This window comes from Aegilops tauschii, chromosome 1 (assembly GCF_002575655.3).
Source record: "Aegilops tauschii subsp. strangulata cultivar AL8/78 chromosome 1, Aet v6.0, whole genome shotgun sequence".
Classification (NCBI taxonomy): Eukaryota; Viridiplantae; Streptophyta; class Magnoliopsida; order Poales; family Poaceae; genus Aegilops; species Aegilops tauschii.
In genome coordinates, this window is record NC_053035.3 from 153,252,974 (window position 1) to 153,262,370 (window position 9,397).

General features: G+C 44.3%; 1 long non-coding RNA gene across 1 annotated transcript; it reads right to left on the reverse strand.

The window, feature by feature from the left end:
* Window positions 1-7,381: 7,381 nt before the first annotated feature.
* On the reverse strand, window positions 7,382-8,853 carry LOC120967796 (uncharacterized). The gene is made up of 2 exons (XR_005761521.3): window positions 8,570-8,853; window positions 7,382-7,655 (listed from the first exon to the last, which is right to left on the reverse strand). It is a non-coding gene; the product is annotated as an uncharacterized lncRNA (long non-coding RNA).
* Window positions 8,854-9,397: the final 544 nt, after the last annotated feature.

Here is a 9,397-nt window from a genome sequence, read left to right on the forward strand (position 1 = left end):
CCAGCTGGTCTCCTCCAACCTCTTGCTATTCCGGAATGGAAGTTTGACCATATCGAAATGGACTTCGTCTCTGGATTTCCAAAGTCCAAGCGCGGAAATGATGCTATCTTCGTTGTCATCGACAAGCTTACTAAAGTGGCTCATTTCCTTCCAATCAAGGAATCTATCACAGCAGCTCAGTTGGCAGAGCTATACACCTCCAGGATTCTCTCCTTGCACGGCATCCCACAATTGATTTCTTCAGATCGTGGAAGCATGTTCACTTCTAAGTTCTGGGACTCCTTCCAGAAGGCCATGGGCACCAACATTCGCTTCCGCATAGCTTTCCATCCTCAAACTAGTGGCCAAGAAGAGCGAGTCAATCAAATCCTTGAAGATATGCTCAGGGCTTGTGTCATTTCCTTTGGCATGAAATGGGAAGATTGTCTTCCATATGCCGAATTCTCCTACAACAACAGCTTCCAAGCGAGTTCGGGCAAGGCCCCATTCGAGATTCTCTATGGCAGAAAGTGCCGTACTCCTCTCAATTGGTCAGAGACTGGTGAACGCCAACTTCTTGGCAACGACTTAATCACAAAGGCTGAAGAAATGTGTAAAGTCATCCGTGAAAATCTCAAAGCCACGCAATCGCGCCAGAAGAGTTACTATGATAGTAAGCACCGTGACTTGGCTTTCGAGATCGGAGACCATGTCTACCTCCGCATCTCTCCAATGAAAGGCACTCGTCGTTTCGGTATCAAAGGTAAGCTTGCCCCTAGATACGTGGGTCCTTTCAAGATCATTGGCAAAAGAGGCGACCTCGCCTATCAACTTGAGCTTCCCTCCAACTTCGCGAACGTGCACGATGTGTTCCACGTGTCACAGCTTCGCAAGTGCTTCAAGACTCCTGAGCGCACCATCAACTTCGAAGAGATTGATCTCCAAGAAGATCTGTCTTATCATGAGCACCCCGTTGCTATTCTTGAAGAAACCGAGCGCAAGGCTCGCAACAAGTCAATCAAATTCCTGAAAGTGAAGTGGTCGCACCATTTCGACCGAGAAGCCACCTGGGAACGCGAGGACCACCTCCGTTCCGAATATCCAGAGTTCTTTCAGTCCTAGATCTCGGGACGAGATCCTCTCGTAGTGGTGGAGTGTTGTAACACCCCGGATGTAACATTCCATATTTGTAACTCCAACTCTTGCCATTTTCGGCTATGTGTTATGATATTCCCTTTGTGGTCGGGTTTTGTTTTTCGTTTTGCATTTTGTTCATGTCATGCATTTCATATCATGTCATCATGTGCATCTCATTTGCATACGTGTTCGTCTCATGCATCTGAGCATTTTCCCCGTTGTCCGTTTTGCAATCCGACACTCCCACATGCACTGGCGCACCCCTCTTATTTCTTTTCGTGAGCGGGTGTTAAACGTTCTCGGAATGGACCGAGGTTTTCCAAGTGGCCTTGGTATACCACCGGTAGACCACCTGTCAAGTTTCGTTCCATTTGGAGGTCGTTTGATGCTCCAACGGTTAACCGGGTAACCGCAAAGCCCTTTTGTGTGTTGCAGCAAAACCCCCCTGAGTCCAATAACCCCACTAAGTCCCCTCCATGCTCTCGTTCGTTCGATCACGATCGTGTGGGCGAAAACCGCACTCCATTTGGACTCTCCTAGCTCCCTATGGCTATATAAGCACCTCCCCCTCCGAAATTTGCGTCCAAACCCTAGCCACCGCTCCCTCCGCGCACCGGACACGTCCGCCAGGCGCTGGACGAATCCCGCCGCCGCCCTCGCCCAATCTCCGCCTGCCACGTGGCAGCGCCGCCACCCGCCGACCGAAGCCCGCCGGGCCCGTGCCTGGCCCCCGCGGCCCGGGCGCTCCCGCGCCGCCGCCCGTCTCCTCCCGCGGGCGCCCTTCCGCGGCCACCGCGCGCCGTCGTCCCCCGCCGCTTTCCGAAGCCGCGCCTCCGCCGGAGCACCGCCCCCCGACGCCTCACCGTCGCTCCGTCGCCCCGACGCCGCCCGCCATCGTCCTCGCCGCCCCGCGGCGCCTCTCCCTCCTCTCCGGCTTCCTCTCCTCCGCCTTCCCCGAGCTCTCTCCGGCCGGCCGCGTCTCCCTCTCCTCTCCCGTCTCCGGCGACCGCGCCGACGGCCCGATCCGGATCTCGTTCGAGAGGTTGACTCCCCCCCCCCCAATTTCTGCCAAGTCTCGTGATATTTGCATTCTAGTGCATACTTTGTCATATCATAAGTCATTGCATACTGCTCCGTTTCATGCGTGTAATATATCTAAATGTTCGTCTCGAGATGCTCTTCATTTTGTTCTATTGTTTCATGCTCGTTTGTGTCCATCTTGATTCCCAAATCTCTGGTGCAAGAGTGCTATATGATGTTTACTGCTGTTATTTATCAGAACTTGGTGTTTTGTTATTTGTTTTGCATTTAATGTGTGCATATTATGGTCATATTTACAGAGGTGTATGCCATGTATTTTTGCGATCTGTGTGGTGACTAGCACAAGCATGCAAACTAGGCTTCGTGATGTTTCTGTTTTCAGGAACTTAAAATTTTTGCCAAGTCTGTGACTGCTGTTATTTTGTTGCCATGTACCCATGTGTCTACAGAGAGATCCATGCTTATTTTGGGCATGTTCATTAAGGATGTTTTGTATATATAGTTGTTCTCTATCCATCCATGCCCCTGTTTGTAATTATGTAGTGCCATAGCATGTCTTAATATTGCTCTACTTTTGATATAAAATATTCCTGGCAGATTGTTAACATGATATTCAATTTTGCCAAGGTTGTTGTAGTTGATCCATTCATGCTATGTATTTTCTCTTGCCATGGTTAGCTTCATAAACATGCCATCTTGCTGTAGGTATGCTTATTTTGTAATGCATTCCTTTGTGATGAGTTAATCAAGCTCGCCAAGATGCCTTCATAATTCTGTTTACTGCCATGCTCTGTTTTCTGCTGTCTGAAACCTGTTAGCGAAACTTGCTATGTTTACATGGTTGTCATAATATCTTATGATCCTTTTTGGCTCATGGTCAGTAAGGTACTTGTGTTCTATGCATTTATTAGATTCATGCCATGACTTGTTTTGCTATTATAAGTTCTTGTAGCATGTGTTTTTCTTTCTCTGAACATTGCTACCTGCTGTTGTTTCAGCCATGTTCAGTATTTTCACGAAGTCTGTGAACCTGATATCTTTTGCACTTTTCCCATGCTCGTTTGAACATGTTATGTTGTGATCTAGCCGTAGCTCAGTGTTCATCTTTTGTGAAGCATCTCCTGTAGATCACTGTCATATGCTTTGTTGCTATGTTAGAGTGTTGTAGCATAGTTTCTTGATGCATTCTAAGTGCTATCATGCTGTTAATCGCAGATTCGTGTCATTCTTGTTTTGCTTGCCATTTGCAAACCGTGCATCCGTTCCCGGTGATCTTTATATCGATTTCGACCGAAATCATCTCATCTTTCCAGTGGCATACTTGGTTTGCCAAGTTACTGCCTTGTTCATTCTTTTTCTTCCGGAGCACGCATACGCATCGCATATCATATCTCGCATATCATGCATGTATTGCATCATGTTGTTTGTGCATTTCCCGTGATTGATTGTGGTTCCATTGCTTGTGTTCTTGCTGTGGGTAGAGCCGGGAGATGAGTTCGTGAATGAGGAACCTGTCGTGTACGCTTACGAGGATCAAGCTTTCGACAACTCTGAGAACCTTGCAGGCAAGATGACCATACCCTCGAAATCTCTTCTATCTTTGCTTTGCTAGTTGTTTGCTCTATTGCCATGCTGCGCTACCTACCACTTGCTATATCATGCCTCCCATATTGCCATGTCAAGCCTCTAACCATCCTTTCCTAGAAACCGTTGTTTGGCTAAGTTACCGCTTTTGCTCAGCCCTTCTTATAGCGTTGCTAGTTGCAGGTGAAGTTGAAGTTGGTTCCATGTTGGAACATGGATATTTTCGAATATCACAATATCTCTTATTTAATTAATGCATCTATATTTTTGGTAAAGGGTGGAAGGCGCGGCCTTATGCCTGGTGTTTTGTTCCACTCTTGCCGCCCTAGTTTCCGTCATACCGGTATTATGTTCCTTGAGTTTGCGTTCCTTACGCGGTTGGGTGATTTATGGGACCCCCTTGACAGTTTGCCTTGAATAAAACTCCTCTAGCAAGGCCCAACTTTGGTTTTACCATTTTCCACCTAAGCCTTTTTCCCTTGGGTTTTCACGAGCCCGAGGGTCATCTTTATTTTAAACCCCCGGGCCAGTGCTCCTCTGAGCATTGGTCCAAACCGTCAGTCGCCGGTGGCCACCAGGGGCAACTCTGGGCTCGCCTATCGGAAGCTTGCACAATCCGGTGTGCCCTGAGAACGAGATATGTGCAGCTCCTATCGGGATTTGTCGACACATTCGGGTGGCTTTGCTGGTCTTGTTTTACCATTGCCGAAATGTCTTGTAAACCGGGATTCCGAGAATGATCGGGTCTTCCCGGGAGAAGGTTTATCCTTTGTTGACCGTGAGAGCTTATAATGGGCTAAGTTTGGACACCCCTGCAGGGTATATTATCTTTCGAAAGCCATGCCCGCGGTTATGAGGCAGATGGGAATTTGTTAATGTCCGGTTGTAAAGAACTTGTCACTTGACTTAATTAAAATACATCAACCGTGTGTGTAGCCGTGATGGTCTCTTTTCGGCGGAGTCCGGGAAGTGAACACAGTTCGGGTTATGAATGAACGTAAGTAGTTTCAGGATCACTTCTTGATCATTCTAGCTTGGCGACCGTTGCGTTGCTTCTCTTCTGTCTCTCATTTGCGTATGTTAGCCACCATATATGCTTAGTTCTTGCTGCAGCTCCACCTCATTACACCATCCTTTCCTATAAGCTTAAATAGTCTTGATCTCGCGGGTGTGAGATTGATGAGTCCTTGTGACTCACAGATTACACTAAAACAGTTGCAGGTGCCGACGATACCAGTGCAGATGACGCAACCGAGCTCAAGTGGGAGTTCGACGAGGAACGTGGTCGTTATTATGTTTCTTTTCCTGATGACCAGTAGTGGAGCCCAGTTGGGACGATCGGGGATCTAGCATTTGGGGTTATCTTATTTTCATTTGGATTTGACCGTAGTCGGTCTATGTGTGGATTATGGATGATGTATGAATTTATTTATGTATTGTGTGAAGTGGCGATTGTAAGCCAACTCTCGTTATCCCTTTCTTGTTCATGGGATTGTGTGAAGATAACCCTTCTTGCGACAATACCACAATGCGGTTATGCCTCTAAGTCGTGCCTCGACACGTGGGAGATATAGCCGCATCGTGTGCGTTACAAAGCAAGTCTAGGGACCCCCGTTCCCAGAACGCCGACAGTATCATCACTTGATGAGTTCCTGTTCTTCTTCGAAGAGCAAATGTTTTTCCCTGTATCTATCTATCTATCTATATCTATATCTATCTATCTATACCTATACTAATTACGGACTCCCTAAAAATTCCCACGTTAATTAGAAATTACTAGTCGTACATCTAAGGTGGGACCGAATTATTACGATGTAGATTAACCTTGGTAAAAAAAGGTAGCAGTTCGGCTGAAAGAAGATTGATTAGAAAGCCCAACACTCCGCTGACAGGCCCATAATACCCTCCGCCATCTCTTCCTCCCCAGGTGAAAAAAGCAGCGCCTTGATGCAATCTTACTCTCCTTAATCTCTCACGTCTCTCTCTCTCTCCCATGATCTCACGTCTCTCTTCCTCCCTCACATCTCTCTCCCCCCCCCCCCCCACATGGAAAACAGATTTGTTCTCTCATGATCTCACGTCTCTCTTCTTCCCCATATGAAAACAGATACGTGTTTCTCACAAATAGGAGCAAATAAGTTGGGGCATGAATCCTACTCATGGATCGTACCACATTAAATTTTGTTCCTCAGCTTTGTTTTGATTTTTTATCGGATTATAATTGAATTGACCGTATTTTTTTGGTGGATTCAGACTCAATATTTTTCTATCACGCCCTTTAAAAGAGCTATACCTAGGGATCCAATTCCAAATCCTCTCACGCTCTTTGGATAGCTCATGGAGATCAGCTCGGAGCACAGCTGGGCCCATGAGGCTAGCTTATATATTCAACCTGTGGCCTAACACAAACTGTCTCAACATAAAGGAGCCTCTGTCGGTTGTCAATTGATCAAGCTTCTCATGTCAGGTACGATGGTTGTGTCTCTGCTAAGTTTCTTTCTCGTCCATTTTTTTCAGCGATTATTTGTTCCGTTGGTTCAGTTATATATTATTAGGCTATGCACCTCTTCATTCTTACTCCCACTATAAAGAAATATAAGAGCATTTATAACTAAAGTAGCGATCTAAACACTCTTATATTTCATTACGGAGGGAGTACAAACAACAAGACGACCATGAGCTTCGGCTATGCACATCTTATTTCTTACAAATAACATGAAGACCATGATCTAATCATTCTTTCCAATTAAAGCCTTGGAGTTGGTAGAGACTCAACAAGTACTGATCTTGAAACTGTGCTCGCTTACAGGTCACTCTTTTTACCTTCAAAAATGATGGCATACGCTATGCTCCATGCGATTACCAATGGAAAGGAATCCTGGAAAGTGAAGGTCGGAGTAATTAGGCTATGGGATGCATTAACCTCATCAACAATGAACTTATTAGCCTTGGCATGATACTACTTGACGAAAATGTCAGCTCATTGGTAAAAGAATATGGGGTTCCAACATAAATAGGCCACTATGAGTTATATATCGATGCATCTCCTCACTATTAACAAGTTTAGGCCACTGGTCCAAGAATGATGATCACAAGATGGCTTTGATGTTATAATATAATTAGTTTACTGCAGTCTTGGCAAATTGATTTTTGTTGATAGATATGGTGGAACAGGAAAGAAGTTTCTGTGGAAAGCATTTATGAAAAAAATTAAGGTCCGAAGGGAAGATACTTCTAGCAGTAACTTCAAGTGGTATAGCAGCACCTCTTTTACAAGGTGGAAGCACAGCTCATTCAAGATTCCACATTTCACTGAAGATCACTAATGAGTACACATGCGGCATCAAGCTAGGAACATTTCTTGCGGAGCTAATAACGAGAACTTCGTTGATTACACACAAGCATTGACAAGAGTTTGAGACATACTTCGATTCACAAATGAGGATGCCGAGCAGAGAACATTTGGAGGAATGACTATAGTCTTGGTAGGTGACTTCAGACAAATCCTACCGGCTATACCAATGGGGAAAAGGGAACATATTTGTTTCCGCATATATAAAGAGATCCTACCTATTGAAGAACTTTCAGGAGTACCGACTCACAAAAAATATGTGTCTGAATTCAGTTGAAGGTAGTCCAATAAAGAAAGAAAAGACGACGGAATTTCCAAGCTGGATGCAAAACATCGGCAATGGTGCAGCAACAACAACAAATGAAGAAGATTGGATTAGCATCCCCAGAAGACCTTATTTTACATGAAGGAGATAACCCCATAACATCCATTGTTAATAGCATCTAATTCCCTGACTTACAAAGCTGGTACACTCATAGAACATACCTAGAAGAAAGAGCGATCATGTTCCCAAGAAACGAGATTGTCGACGAGATTAACACCCATATCATGAGTCAACTTCCTGGAGAAGAGGTAACATATCTTAGTTCAGATACAACATGCAAACAAATGTCTACAGTGGAAGATGAATATATGTTGTACCCAGCTGAGTTTCTAAATAGTCTTAAATTATCTTGAATACCAGAGGCTGAAGTTGGATCTTCCAGTAATGCTTATGATAAAAATCAACCAAAGTGCGGGACTTTGCAATGGGACAAGACTAACAATAACACAGTTAGGAAGGCAGTTCATTGAAGGCCAGGTCATAAACGACCTAACATTGCTGAGAGAATACCCAATATCAGTGTGATTTTGCTATGACTATGAACAGAAGCAAGGGGCAATCTCTCAAAAAGGTTGGGCTGTACTTATAAAAATGTTCACACATGGCCAACTATATGTTGCATATACTCACAGCGGTTGAAGAGCGTCCATTCGGCAGCGTGGCAAAAAACATTATTTACAAGAATGTATTATAGATATTTAATTTGTTGCCGCTATGATTAGAACAAGCAGAATCATTCTTATTTGTCTAAATATAATGCGGACATAGCTGCCTTTTCTGTTTAAAACTATTGTCTCTGCAATATTATATTTGTGAACAAGGTACTTCTATCTGCATCTGCATCTACATCTAAACAAAAATATTGGTTTAAGGGCTCACAACTGATTTGAGAAAGCCAAGATGCTTATGTATGCATCGCCATGTGTAGTTCAGACGAGGAGACGGACCCACTAAAGATTACTTTAAACCAAGTCGTAAAGGTACATAAGCATAGACGAAGAAAGATCCTTTTCTCACTTCATGTATCTCTTCTTTCTTAGATAGATCCAGCAATTCAGATCCAGTTTCCCAAATAATACGTGATTCCCAAATAAATTAATGAAACAACTAATTCGGAGCCGTGCTATGCCAGCCCGCAGAACAGCACTAACCGTGCAAGCTAGCTCTAGGACACCTTCCATCTGCCGCTGGACGAGGAAACTCCGCTCGACGATGCGAGCGTGGGAGTACAATGCAGCTTCGACGGAGACGTCGTACCACACCACAAAGGGGAACGGCCGGATGACCAGCGCCCCGACCGCCACTACAATAGGATTTGCGAGGGCACATATGCGGGCGTTATCCAGGAGAGCCGCCGGCGTAACCGCTCTCATGGCGCCGCTCAGACGGAGCGCAGTAGACTAGAGGCACCGTTAAACGACGCCGCCAAACACGCCGACGATTCGTGACAAAATTAATCATCACAAATAAAAATACGCACATCTCAATAGCCACGCGTCTCCGTCTGACTGAGTACAGAAAATTAGAAAATACAGTTGTTACCTAACTAAATTTTGTTTCATATTAACATAATATACGTATAAAATTATATGAGGTGCAATAAAATTAACTACCACAAAATATGTGCAATGAAAATGAAAATAATTATTTATCTTTCTGACATATTTTTTAAAATGAACTATGTCACTCACTGCAAATAAAGCACTAGTCCTCCGATCCATATTAATTGTTGTTGCTTTAGTATAAAGTTGTTGTACTAAAACAGCGACAAATACAAAGTTATACTAAAGCAGCAATAAATAATATGGACCGGAAGGAGTATTACATTAAAAGAAAAGTATTCTTCACTCTCACTACATAAGTCATGATATAAATAATACTCCATCCGTTCCTAAATATAAACTTTTTTTGAGATTCCAATACAGAGTACATACGGAGCAAAATGTGTGAATATACACTCTACAAACGCGTCTACATAC